Consider the following 15,151-nt stretch of genomic DNA (forward strand, 5'->3'; position numbering starts at 1 on the left):
TTTAGTCGACACAATTTGTTCGACTAAACAGATGGTCGACACCTGTCAACAAAAGTAGCAGATTAGATGATTGTCTTGGTTGGGGAATTTGCCCTTTCCCCAAGAACTGTGCTATCTCAGAGTTAGAATATATAATTAGCAGGGGATGTGGGTGTGCAGGGGGGGCTTGTCTTTCCAAAAAGCAATGTTTTCTTTTGCATTTTGTTGTAAAGTTTTTGCATGCTCCAAGATTGATGCGTGACTCATGCATGGTAGCATATCAACATGCCTAATGTCAGTCATTTGGTGTCGACATTATGCATGTTGATATCAGTGCTGTTCAATGAAGGTAAATAAATTCAGGTGCAGTGGTTAACGTTGTCATCTCACAGCAAGAGGTGCTCTGGTTTGATTCATAGCTAGGGTGCCTTCTGTGCAGAGTCTCCATGCCTTTTCTGCATTCATGTGGTTTCCAGTTTCCTACCACATTCAAAGACATGCATCTGGAGCGTTTCTCCCAGGCCTCCGCTGAAAATAGGCTCTGTCCTAATCGGACTTTCCCAGTCAACAAATGTTAAATAAATAATATATATATATATATATATATATATATATATATATATATATATATATATATATATATATATATATATGTGTATGGATTAAAATGGACATTTTCTTGTTGCACAGAACTGACATATGCGAGTATGTCTCTGTGATGTAATACCTGTAAATGAAGTATTCAGCATGACAACTGCAATTTTTATAACATCTTGGCTGATCAAACAAAAATGCATTTGATCACCTTAATGTTTGTTTAAACAAATGCATGCAAATGCACCTTAGAATAGAAAGGTGTTTGTGCTTTTCATGTTTTCTTTAGTTATTTCCCTCATTGTGTTTATGTGTGTAGCAGTGTCTAAAAACAGGCATTCATTTTTAACATGGATTTCTGTACAGCAAGAATGCAAGTTGTTTGAGGTAGAGTATTCTGCATTTCAATTCTATATATTTATCTATAGTTCTACAGCCACACTGCAAAAAGCAAATATAGAAAAAATATTTGCTGTAGAAGCTTTCAGAGCTATTCATATCAGTGCGGTGTCTCTCACACTACCTCTACAGCAATGTGTAGAAATCACAGATGAATATTTAGGGCAGCTTCTACTTTGTTTATTCTATGGCAGAAAGATGTATTATGTGAAAGTTAAAGTGCATGTTCGCTTATAACACTCTTTTCTTCCCAAGTGCTATTGTTCATATATTATCAACAAATGTATATGAGAGCTCCTCGGGGGCAGGATAAAGCCTGAAGGATACAAAGAGAGACTTCTCTATTGTAGGAAAAACACCAGAATCCTTCCCCATCCATCTTGGCATCCAGCCATGTGATAACAGTCACTGGCAGACACTGTTAGGAAAACGGATGCCTTAGATAATGAAGGCAGAGCACATTAAAAGACCAAGTGGTAAACAAGACCTAATAACAATAGCAACACATCCTGCAAATATGTAGCAAACAAAAGCTTGAGAAGGGTTAAAGCAATTGTTCTTCTCTGCATTCCCTTTGTTTCTTTTTAGTGTCTGCTAAGCAAGTTTCTGTTTTCTTTCTTCAAGATTTTCCTGTCTGTGTTGGAAAATTAAAATATGCCTTCTGTCAGCTAAAAGTATATAAAGTCTAGCTGGGAACTAATGCACACACACGTGTGTGTGTCTATGTATGCAAGTTTATATAACATTATACATATTAATAAATCAGGCATACCTTTACTAATAAAATGCACCAATAGCAAGCAGATTCAACAATAAATGCACAAATAAATGCCATAGTCCTTTTGTATTATGTTTGCACTTCCAAAGGAAGGTTCAAAACTAATTTTGTGATGCCAAACTTGCAACATCCAGCTTTCGGCAACGTTAGTAGCACAGTGGCTTAAACAGTTCTAATTTACTTGTTATTGTACAGGATATTTGTACCCACCCCTAGACAGTTATGTTAATTTCTTAACAATGCCTACTATTTAATGAAAAATCATATTTTTTTGAAGGAACAGAAATTAATAATTTCATAAAAAGATGGCTTTTACAGATTCATACACAAGAATATAGTTGTTATTAAGACTACCTATTACAATTCTGAGGACTGCCGATTTAATACCAATATTAGAAAAACAGAACTAACTAAAGGAGGAGGTCTTTGTGCCTGCACTCATTGACATTGGGAAGGTACATACCCCCTCCCCAAACTCATGTTAACTATTCCCTGATGTACTGTACTTTGAATTATTAGAATACTTTGAGCTACCACAGTTTTTTAAACATCTTCATTAAACATGACATTTTTGAAAGGTATCACAAGTACACATAAAGTAACAGAAATGAAAACAAACCACTAATTATTTTTATTAGCTTGATGCATTTATATAGTATTACTAGCACAGCAGGTAGCATACTTTTGTTTTGGTGCAGAAGGCCGTGGGTTCTATTCCCACAGCATGTATATGGATTGCTGATACTGTGTTGGATTTTAAGAGGGTTGGGTGCTGCATCCTGTGTATGTCCTCTTTTGGATAATATGTCTAGTAACCATGAACCTGTTTTAGTTTGCCATCCATTCCCTATTGCAATATTACCATCTTATCATTTTTAATGTAACATAGCCAATTTATTCTTCAAGAGCAGCAGACAGTGAATTTGTAGATGAAATACTTAAATATAAAGTTTTTTGCTAGCAGCAACCTTTTCATTAATTACAGTCAGATCTCTTTAATGTGGAATTATTCACATGACTTTTACTTCTACAGAGACTGTGCATATTGACTGATATTGGTGAGTTGTAATGACAGAAGTATGAGTGGCCTTTTATGGTTGAAATTATCTGAAGTGGGCAGTTTTGGCATTATTGGTTCATATGTTTTGTTTCTTTGCTTACTGGCTATAAATTTAAAGCATGCTCTAATAAGTGGTGTTATATTATACAAGGAATCTAATTTAATTATATATTATAATTTAATACAATCAGGAAGGTGAATCAAAGAAATTTTGCATGGTCCTAAAACTATGTGCAAGGGGTCTATGATTAGAAAACAGCCCAAAGGTAAACAATCTGCAACAGGCCAGATGCATTTTCTTTGAATGTGGGTTTCAATGCTGTTTCAAAGAATGTGAGTTTCAAAGTCATATAAGTTTTAATGCTAAGTCTGTTTTCATTGTGAGACTGTATTGCATTGTTTAGTAAACATCTATCAGCTTTTGTGCAGGAAATTTTGAAATAAAAGTTTTAAATTAAATCCAAACATCTGTAATCATTGCATAAGTAAAGCTGAAAGCAGTACGCACACTGAGAGTTTTGAACACTGTTTATGGCAACTGGGGAGAAATAGCCAAATAATGGGACACTGGAATGGCTGTGTGTGTGTGTGTGTGTGTGTGTGCGTGTGTGTGGGGGGGGGGTTGACCCAAATGCAACATATGCGTACCACCACCTGTTTGTTTACAAAGAAAGCACAGAATGTGAATATATATATATATATATATATATATATATATATATATATATATATATATATATCATATATATATATATATACATATATATATATATATATATCTTTGATTATCTCGCAATTAAGCATACTGAATATGTGTCAAGCATGTATCTGAGTCAACAGGCCCAAAATTATTGTGGCAAGATATTTCAGCAACTCTTGGGGATAGGATTTTATATAGAATAAATAATGTGCAACAGAATATATATGCATACGACTATAAAATGACATGCAAATGAGACCAGGAAGGGAAATCCTAATGATATCCAGATGTATGCGTGGTGAACAGAGCCATAATTCATAGTCATATATACGGGACAAATGATACACCTGTAGGCACCTGCGTACAGAATGATAAAACACTGAAAGTTCCAGAGCTGCAGATAGCAGGGGTGCTTGCAGCAGCAGCAGCAGTCGTACACAGAATACTGTAGTGCCTGAGGACACCATTTCTTGCCATTACTGGGAAGGTGGCATCCAGCACCAACAGAAACTTTACTGTCAGTGGGTGTGTTACCTTAATTTCACCTTCCAGAGATCATTGAGTACGTTAGAGTAGATCAGGACTGTGAACAGTGGTTGACATATTATAACCACACATGGAATCTATTGGAATGTGTGGTTTTCCCATACCTGTGGAGCATAATGTATATTATGCTTATACTAGTTGTAGGAACTTTATAGAAAACAGCTGAAGACATGCTGAGCCTTTCACAGGTCTCTAATTTAAGAATCCTCAACAAGTGCCTTAATTAATGCTTCTAAATGCGGAAGATCACCACAACAAAAAGCTAACACCAAGTTGCCTTTTCCAAAATCATTTGTCCCCTGAAGCACTGGGTCACCATAGGTTGCACACATGTAACAATGAAGACTTCATCAGACCACAGTCACAAAGGTTTGTAAGCAAAAAGCCTTACCACTCTGTGAACTGCCACAAAGTATGTGGTGCGAATGGGATCATAAGTTCATAGGTTGGTACTAGGCTATTGGCCCTAGGGCCTATACAAGCCTAGCCATAATAATTCCCTGGCTATTTCTTCCCACACTATTTACTTCCTGGACCCCTGTCTAGCAGGGCGACTGACATGATCCCCGGGGTGAATTTCCTTTCTCCCATCCAATCATCAAGGTTCCTTTTGAAGAGGGCCAAAGAGGCACTCTGCTTGACATGTATGGGCAGTCTATTCCAGAGTCTGGGGAGTCTCTGGGTCAGGAACCTATCCCTCCAGCATGTTTTGTTTATTGTGATGACAAGGATTCGATCCCTGGAGCATGTGGCTCTGAGGGATTGGGATTTCTTTAAGTGTAGCATGTCCAACAGCTCTGGGTTTGACATGGCCTTGTATGTTAAGTAGAGATCGCCTCTGAGTAGATGATATGCAAGAGAGTATAGCTGGAGTCTTTTAAGGCGGTCAGCATAGGGCATCTGCTTTAGACCTGTGATTTCTTTTAGTGAGGTATTTCTGTGGCCTTTCCAGTTGTTGCAGGTGTCTTGAGAGGTACATACCAAATGGGGCATTGTATTCTATAATGGGTCTAATGAGGGATGAGTACAGTGGGACAATGACCTCCTTTTTTCTGGATGAAAAGCCCTTAGTGATGAGGTGTGCCACATAGAAGGATATCCTGACTGCTGTGGTGATGTGGTTATCGAAGGTGAGACCACTGTCCACCTGTGTCCCTAAGTCTCTTATCACACTTTCGGTGTTTAGTGTACTGCCACCTATGTGGTAATTCATGGGTACATGTTTTTTCCCAAAGGGGATAAATATACATTTCTTGGCATTGAGCTTGAGCCCATGGCTCTGGCACCAAGTATCTGTTTCTGTAAGGCCCTTTTGTAGAGTATCCACATCATTTGGAGATTCAATAATGGCTCCCAGTTTGCAGTCATCTGCGAACTTTGTTAGCCAGAGTCCCTTAGTATTGGCCTGTACTTCAGAGAAGTAGATGCCAAACAAAAGTGGTCCCAGGAATGTACCCTGAGTTACTCCACTTGTCACTTGTCTGGAGCTGGATTTGGAGTCAGCTACTTTTACAGTGTGGGTTCTGTCAGTAAGCCAGTTGGCAACCCATTGAGTGATGTAGGGATTAATGCCCATCTTAGTAAGTTTATATGATTCCAGAGTGGGGGATGGTGTCAAAGGCCTTGGCAAGATCCAGAGAGGCTATGTGGACCGCCTTACCCTCGTCCACAGCTCTGGAGACTGATTCAAAGAAGTCAATCAGGTTCAGGAGACAAGATTGGCCCTTCACCAACCCAAACTGGGTGGGTCCAGTGTTTGAAGGTTGCCAATGTCTTTGTTTATAAGTTCCATGATAATATGTTCCATGGCCTTGCAGATCAGGCTCATCAGACTGATGGCGCAGTAGTTCCTGGGATCCAAGTTGGATCCCTCCTTGTGGAGTGGGATAACTGTAGCTGTGCACCACTCAGTGGGCACAAAGCCTGAGGTGAGGCTATGATTAAACATGACACTTAGGTGAGGTGCCAGTTCATTTTGTAGTTCATGTAGTACACAGCCCGGGATGTCATCTGGTCCCATGGATGCTGTATTCTAAGCTTTGGAGAATGCATTTTTTACCTGTGTGGACGTTATTATCAGAATTTGGCAATCTTCCGGTATTGAGATGAGCCATTTAGATGGTGAGAGGGGGGTGAAGTTGGCACTGAATCGATCTGCCAAGATATTGGCAATATCCTTGGGATCAGTATATTTAATGCCATTCTGTTGTAGCTCAGAGCAGATCTGAGCATTGCTATTTAGATTCTTGACATAGTCATAGAATGCCTTGTGGTTGTCTTTGGAATCTTTGGCAATTTTATTTTCGTAACTAGCTTTGGAGGATTTTATGAGGGATCTCAGCTTCTTAGTGAGGCTGGTAAGGGAGTTTTTTGCATACTGGGATTTTCCTCTTTTCTGCAACAGTTTCTTCCTTTTGTTGTAAAGTTTGTTTATGGCAGGGGGACCATCAGATTGACTTCATTTTTTGGAGGAGAGCGTCTTGGCTCCATTTGGGATGGCACGATTCATGCATGAGTGGATGTGCTTGTATAGTGCCTTAGTGTGGGACTCAGCAGTTGAACTTTCAGTTCCCATCTGCATGGGTGTCATGAAGTCTGTCACTTCTGACTTGAGTATAATCAATTAGTGACATAATCAATTAGTCTGCACAGCACCAAGGAAGTTCATGTGATTGACAAATGTGGCACACATTTCATCTGTATCACCATTTCCTGCATAGTGAAATTCCATGGGGTCATCTATCTAGTAGAATAGATAAACAATACTCTCACTGTACATCATGACCAACCTCTACAGGGATATGTTATCCTGATAGGGTGGGCGTTTTTGCTGCCAGTAGCATCTACATACAATATGCACATGCAGGCACATACATTCTTATTGATGACCCTTTACAATGACAATTCCGGTGCAAAATTATACATCCTTAGGAAGGTAGACAAAAATGGCCTACCATACAGTTTCAGAGTACTATTTGCTTGCTTTGAGATGTCCATAGGTCCAGATAATACTGCTATTCTCCCTAATACTGTTGCCCAACTATCCAATATAGGTTCTCAATCTAACATACAAAATGGAAGTATCCACCCAGTATAATACAATACAATTTTATACTTCTGTTCTTAATAAGCAGGCAAATTATGCCAGAGTGAATGACTATTTGTGAATTGTTTTATTTTCCTGCCAGGCAACTGCAACTTAAAAGTGCAGTTTTCTGCCAGTGCTCACCTCTGACAGCTCGTGGCCACTAGCTTGTGCTGGAGCCTGTGACAGTATATTTATCATGTTACTTCACAGCTATGTTTCACTCTGAACGATTCAAAAAGTATGTTATAAATGTGATTCACCTCCTATCATTTTGTTCCTCATGAAAGTGATACCACTTTCAGCAGAGAGTCTGGCAGCTTCTTTTACTGCCCACTTGACAGCACTTGCATGTGGCATTAGGAGAGTAAGATGATGGGCTGTCTTCTTCATGACCATTTCAAGGAGCACCTTTTGGTTTCCTATAATTGTGCCTGCAAAGCAGATGATTCTTAGTATGACCTAGATGAGGAGCTGTCCTCAGAGATAGACTTCATCAAGATGGGGCAGCAGTGTGTGTGTGTCATTATGGCAAACCTGCTTTTTTGTAATCATTCTTTGTGGGGAAGTTATCATGATGAAAATCTGAAGTGCAGGGACCCTGAAGAGCTCAGTTCCTGACAAGCAGAGGCTAGGCAATATCACATCAAAATGTGTTGCAAGTGAAGAAAATTGTACTTTTTTTCTTTTTCCTACTTTATGTTCAGACATTTCCTACTACTGGCACACATATTGATCAAATTCATCTTAAGAAATGTGCATTTTTCTGCTATGTGGATCTTTGCTTTCATGAGGAAGAGCTGGAGGCAAATTAATTAAATAGGTCAACTGCATTCTTTCTCCTTACTGTAGAGTCCTGTTATAAGGTTGGATTGCACTATGCCATCTTAATGTGCCTTCACATTTTATATGCCATTTTCTATGTAGTTATGTTAATGTATGTGCAGGGACAGACATGTACTTACTGCCTGTTATTCAGCTAAGAGGACAAATGTTTGGGACAGTGATTTCCAGCTGTTCTTGCAGCTTACCTTACATTTACCGGTTTTCTGATATATCATCTATTTTTTAGTATAAGCAGAATGTGAGTGGAGTTATGTCACCTTTCTAGGTGGCAGGTGAGGCTTGTGGCCAGCCTGTCAGGATAGTTCACTTATGGCAGTCTTCCCGTTTTGTCTCTTCACTGCTGTTCCACATGACAGATTTGCTGCATACCTTCTGCATTCCATCCCTACTGAGGATGTTGCTGTTGCATATGAGCTTGATGAGACCAACAGGGTCTCGTTGGAAGGGTGTGGGGTCTTGACCCCTCACTGGGAGGTAGTCCATCACCTGATGTAACACAGCTACAGCTGGAGCAGGTAGTGGTGGGTGCAGTGTAGCAAGCAGTGAGAGGTGTATGGCTCAAAAGAAGAGCCTCCTAGAGTAGATAGCAAATTTGCTCACTCAGGAAAAAGCCCCTGCCATCAGACCAAGAGAGGCTGCTCTCAGACCAAATGCTAGTAAAGCTTTACCTCAACTTATATCTATCTAGTATGTCTTGAATTATATGTCAAAGCATGTTCTGCATTGTACTCTGAATTTTTGTTTTCTCCTTTTTCTTCTTTTCTTTTAAAAACTCTTCCAGAATCACAATAATAATATTGAATTTATATGTATTATTGCATTTATACTGTTTTTTTTTACTTTTTCTACTGTATCTCATATACGACTGTATGTATATGGAGTTTTTCTTCCTAGGCCTCCACTGAAAATGGGCACTTTCGACCCAGTCGGACTTTCTCAGTAAACAAATGTGAATAAATAAAATAAATAAATATTTTTCGTCTGTTCCTCATATAATGTGGTTTTCTGGCAAATCATTGAGTACTGAAGTCACTAAATAATGACATACATTTGAGTTTCAGACTTCATATTCTTCAAAAAATGCATGCTAACACAAATCCTTTTACTCTAGCAACTTTCTAAGTTTATAAGAGCAATATTTAAAATCTGTCCCTATTTTTGGCACTTTGTCCCTTCATTACTTTAAGCTTTGTCCAGATTTTTGCACTAAGAGGTATGCTGGTGTGGTGTTCCAAACATAGCAACAAAAAAATCTGCTTTAGTGAATAACTCATGTAAGCACTAGTGATACGAGAAATTCGATAAAAAGAAAAAAGAAAATGACCATATGAATCACTGATGCATTACTGACTCATAATTCTCACTGATCTTTCAGAAAACACAAATGTTTACATGGTGCAGGGCAAAAAACATGAAATAGAACTAAGGGCATTCTGCAAAATCAAGATTTGAGAAGTACAGGATCAGCTGTAGAAGAAGCAGCCAACATTGCAAAGGTAAGAAAATAAGGGGAAGGTGTTTGGAAGGTGACATAATTCCAATCACATTTTGCTAAAAATAGATGATATATCAGAAAATTGGTAAATGTAATCCCAGGATGCAAAAAAAAAAGCCTTACCAGCCTCAGTAAGAAGCTGAGATTCCTCATAAAATCCTCCAAAGCTAGTTATGAAAATAAAATTGCCAAAGATTCCAAAGACAACCACAAGGCATTCTATAGTTTTGTCAAGAATCTAAATGGCAATGCTCAGATCTGCTCTGAGCTACAACATAATGGCATTAAATATATTGATCCCAAGGATATTGCCAATATCCTGGCAGATCGATTTAGTGCCAACTTCACCCCCCTCTCACCCCCTAAAGGACCCATCTTAATACCAAAAGATTGCCAAATTCCAGTAATCATGGCCACACATGTAGAAGCTGCACTCTCTAAAGCTAAGAATACAGCATCCATGGGACCAGATGACATCCCGGGCTGTGTACTACATTAACTACAAAATGAACTGGCACATCACCTAAGTGTCATGTTTAATCATAGCCTCACCTCAGACTTTGTGCCCACTGAGTGGCACACAGCTACAGTTATCACAGTCCAGAAGGGGGGATCCAACTTGGATCCCTGGAACTACTGTCCCATCAGTCTGATGAGCCTGCTCTGCAAGGGCATGGAATGCATTATCATGGAACTTATAAACAAAGTCATTGGCAACCTTCAAACACTGGACCCCACCCAGTTTGGATTCGTGAAGGGCCGATCTTGTCTCCTGAACCTGATTGACTTTTTTGAATCAGTCTCCAGAGCTGTGGACAAGGGTAAGGTGGTCCACACAGCCTATCTGGACATCGCCAAGGCCTTTGACACCATCCCCTACTCTGGAATTATAGATAAACTTATTAAGCTGGGCATAAATCCCTACGTTACTCGATGGTTTGCCAACTGGTTTACTGACAGAACCCAGACTGTAAAAGTAGCCGAGTCCAAATCCAGCTCCAGACAAGTGACAAGTGGAGTACCTCAGGGTTCAGTCCTGGGACCGCTCTTGTTTGGCATCTACTTCTCTGAAGTACAGGCCAACACTAAGGGACTCTGGCTAACAAAGTTCACAGATGACTGCAAACTGGGAGCCATTATTGAATCCCCAAATGAAGCCGATATTCTACAAAAGGGCCTTACAGAAACAGATGCTTGGTGCCAAAGCCATGGACTCAAGCTTAATGCCAAGAAATGTATAGTTATCCCCTTTGGGAAAAAGCATGTACCCATGAATTACCATATAGGTGGCAGTACACTAAACAATGAAAGTGTGATAAGAGACTTAGAGACACAGGTGGACAGTGGTCTCACCTTCAATAACCAAATCACCACAACAATCAGGAAATCCTTCTATGTGGCACACCTCATTACTAAGGGCTTTTTATCCAGAAAAAAGGAGGTCATTGTCCAACTGTACTCATCCCTCATTAGACCCATTATAGAGTACAACCCCCCATTTGGTATGTACCTCACAAGACATCTGCAACAGCAGGAAAGGCCGCAGAAATACCTCACTAAAAGAATCACAGGCCTAAAGCAGATGCCCTATGCTGACCGTCTAAAAAATCTCCAGCTATACTCTGTGGCACATCGTCTACTCAGAGGCGATCTCTGCTTAACATACAAGGCCATGTCAAACCCTGAGCTGTTGGACATGCTCCACTTAAAGAAATCCCAATTCCTTAGAGCCACACGCTCCAGGGATCTAAACCTTGTCATCACAATGAACAAAACATGCTAGAGGGATAGGTTCCTGACCCAGAGACTCCCCCATACATGTCATGCAGAGGGCCTTCTTGGCCCTCTTGAAAAGGAACCTTGATGATTGGATGGGAGATAGGAAATTCACCCCAGGGATCATGTCAGTCACCCTGCTAGACTGGGGTCCAGGGAAGTAAATATTGTGGGAAGAAATATCCAGGGGAATTGTTATGGCTAGGCTTGTATAGGCCCTAGGGCCGATAGCCTAGTACCAACATATGAACATATGAACCTATGAAGCCAACACCTGCTAACATCAGTGAGCTAAATATAATGGCTAAGTCACTTTGTGGGCAGTAGCAAAGTACTAAAAACTACCCATTGGATTATGTCTAGGCTACTTCAGGCAGAAGAGACAAACTCCTTTGTAAGGAACATGAGAGGAAAAGTGAAAAAAAAATCAGTGGATGGATTTTTCTGCTCTACATTGATAGATGAGTGGAATATAAGAAATAAAAACTAATGAGTGTTTTGGATGCTCTGAGTGGGACCAAGATGACAGTATAGGGAGCAAAGAAATGAGTGAAGGTGGAGTGTCCCTTTAAGAGGCTCATTACACCCTTTAAATCTATTTTTGGATCAGTTGAAGAGGCATAAATTGGAGTGTAGGACAGTAGGAAAAGGGGGATGCAAGCAGAGGGAAGCAAATAAAGGAAACAGGTAAGCAATAAATAGGATGGGGATAGGAAAGGAAGAGTATTTTTTTGGAACAGGTCCCTATAAGGTAAGATAGGTAAAATGTAAGGGAAGATGAAGGTATGGTAAGAGGGTGAGAGTAGTTAGCAGGGGCAATCACACAAACAGTAACATATAAAAGACTACCAGGGGAGGTATTAACGAATTGAGGAAAAGAACTGTCAGTAGTGTTATAGACAGCAGACAAAGTGAATACAATGGTGGTGGGGAGGATTGAACAACAAAAAGAGAAGGCCAAGGACAGAAAAGATAGGGAACACAAGGATAGGAGATAGGGTAGATGTGGTCCCCTGTACCACCCTGCACAAGTCATACCCAGGGAGAGGTCAGACAGCACCACTGGGTCTTGGCTATGATGGTGCTGTCAGTGGAAGGCATGGCTGTGACTGTGCAAGTCACAAGAGGAGTCTTTCCATGTGGCTGATGCAGGCCGTAATGTTCCCATTAACCAGCTCCCCGCCACTTATTCCAGCTGCCAGTGAGTGACAGAAGACTCAGTCCTGACAAAACCACTTGTGGGAACAACGGTGTTCCCATCAGGTGAATCCTGACCAGTTGCAGGGAAGAAGGGCCTATCAGCCTTCCCAGGGAAGAATGGAGATATAGCCCTAGTTGGCACAGGCCTAGATGTTACTTTTGGTATTTTTCTGTGGGGACCGGTGGTATGTCTCAGCCTTGACAGCTGCTGACAGAAATGCAAAATAAAAGGAGAGAAATAACATAACAAACAGATAAAAATAAATGAAGGAGAAAGGATAGCAGCAAAGGGGGGGGGGGGGGGAGAAAAAGAGAGACATCACATGAAATACAGTATAATTTGCATATGAACATGACATTACACTGCAACAATTACACCATTGACAACTTTGCAGGACTCAAGTGAAAAGCACAACTGATTAATGCCAACCCAGGGATTTATGCTGACATGTTCTACCTAACTATACTGAGTAGATGTGAAATAATGAAGGGTATACCAACTGAACTGCCTATGGCTGCCTGATGTACTCCATGTGCTATATCTATGCAGCATGAGAATCATGTCACTGTGTGAATATATGTACTACTACCTTTTGCAAAGCATCATGTTCTATAACGCTGACATATGTGCAAAGCCATAAAACCAGCTGTTGATGCCTCACAGATTTCCTGACTATGTAAAGTGCCATACACTGTGTAAGACACCAGTACAGCCCATTAACAAAGCACAGTGTGAAACATTTCCTATAGGTAACTTGTCTTATATGTAGACACTGCTGTAAGAAGTTAAAACACGTCAAAAACATTTAAGAAGGAATAACTAATTATATGTTGAGTGACAGGTGTACTCACCCCTGCACCTCCAAATATGGACCATCCTCATCCAGTACTGGAGACTTTTTGGTGATTGTTTATACTGGGACACTCCAGGATGTGCAGTAGCAAGCCCCCCCCCCCATCAAGTGTGCCATAAGTAGATATTGGAATTATAATTAGTAAATAGAATTTTATCATTTTAAGCTGTTTAATGAGATGAGAGAGATTAAAATGATGGCTTACTGTCCATAGGGTAGCTTTGCCAACCATAAGACTACCTGGTAGTGGAACTTAAAATTGTGATTAGCAGGAAGTCCAGGGGGTCAAGAGCCCCCCACTTGCTTGATGTGTGTAGTCTTTCACTGCCATTATGTCAGTAATGCCTGATATTAACAGTTTCAGATATTTTTACTTCAAACTTCTTAAACTTTTTAGTCTTCACAGAATAAAAAAACAACATTAAAAACAACTACCACATTTAACTGACAGCCCCATCAGAATGTCATTGAAGTCAGTACTGCCCACTTCTGCATAAACAATAATGGTGTGTCCTAATATAAACAGTTGCTAATTTTTTTCTGCAATAGCCTTCTGACCTGTAGATAAAAGAGAACAAGAAATAATTAATGTACATTTTACACTGGTAGGATAGAAACAAATATACAACCAAAATTCATAATTGCATTACATCTCAGGCACTCTCGCTGACTTTGTCTTCCCATCAGCTAAGAAGGACTGGATAGCACCATCACAGCTCACTATGGCAGTGCTTGGCCTGCTCAACAGAGTGAGGTATATCTGTGGCATCAGTAACAATCCTCATAGTATAGTGCTGGCATCCATCTAAAACTGGAGACCCTCACAGGCACTTTGATGTTCCCATTTTAGTAAATAAAGGAACATTTTTTTATTCCTTAAAGCAGCACTAGGGTGTCCTACCAGAAACACTGACACTGAGAACCATAGCCATATTAGCGGTCTCATAACACAGAATCTGCTGCACACCATAGGGGAACTAGGTAGCATGATCTGTGATTGGTAGCAGGATGTAATATAGCCAGGGCAATTATGATTTTCTTCTGCATGTGACTTAAAGGTGTGAGGCATGGCAGAATCTCTATTTTTTGTTAAAAAGTTTGATTCACATTGCTCTTTAGTGCCTTCATTGTCTGCAGGCCTGCAATATGAAAGGCAAACACCTTATTTTTGCATTAACCCATCCATACATGCTGAGCACACACTACATATGCTCATGTGGGTGGACTTCATAGTGTAAGTCCTTACATGAGACTCTGCCTCCAACCGTGTTGAGTAGATTGTGTAATTCAGATACATTCATGAGTTAACCTATTACTTGCTTTGTCCTCAAACCACACAATATAAACCCCTGTGGTTGCATTGAAGCTCATTGTGCTACAGAAAAAGACCTAGAGCACTGGTTACAAACTGCTACACCTACTCAAAGTAGACTGAGAAGGAGGAAAGTAGCAGTACAGTGTAAAGTAGGTTCTAGATTTTTCTTACACTGCTTTTGATGTCCTGTTCCCTTGTGCAAATGCGGTGGGAATATGTTTTTTTCAGTGGTGAATGCACATTAAGTATGATGAACTACTTGGAGAAACCATTGGAATGTGTTCTAGAAGTAATGAGAAAGACAAGTGGAGGAATTTTATGAGGCAGCATTTAAAGGTGCCACACCAACACATGTTGGGATTTGTACCCAAAATACAAAACTATGTGTATATCAGAATATACTGGCAAATTCCCAAGGATGGGGGTCTGCTGTTGTTTTTGTCTGCTGGCCAGTGTACATGTGAATGTTGAACATACTAGAGGGACATGTTTAACCATGGTCAGTCATCAGCTATCAGCAAACC

This window comes from Protopterus annectens, chromosome 8.part0, assembly GCF_019279795.1.
Source record: "Protopterus annectens isolate FY-2018-M chromosome 8.part0, PAN1.0, whole genome shotgun sequence".
Taxonomy (NCBI): domain Eukaryota; kingdom Metazoa; phylum Chordata; order Ceratodontiformes; family Protopteridae; genus Protopterus; species Protopterus annectens.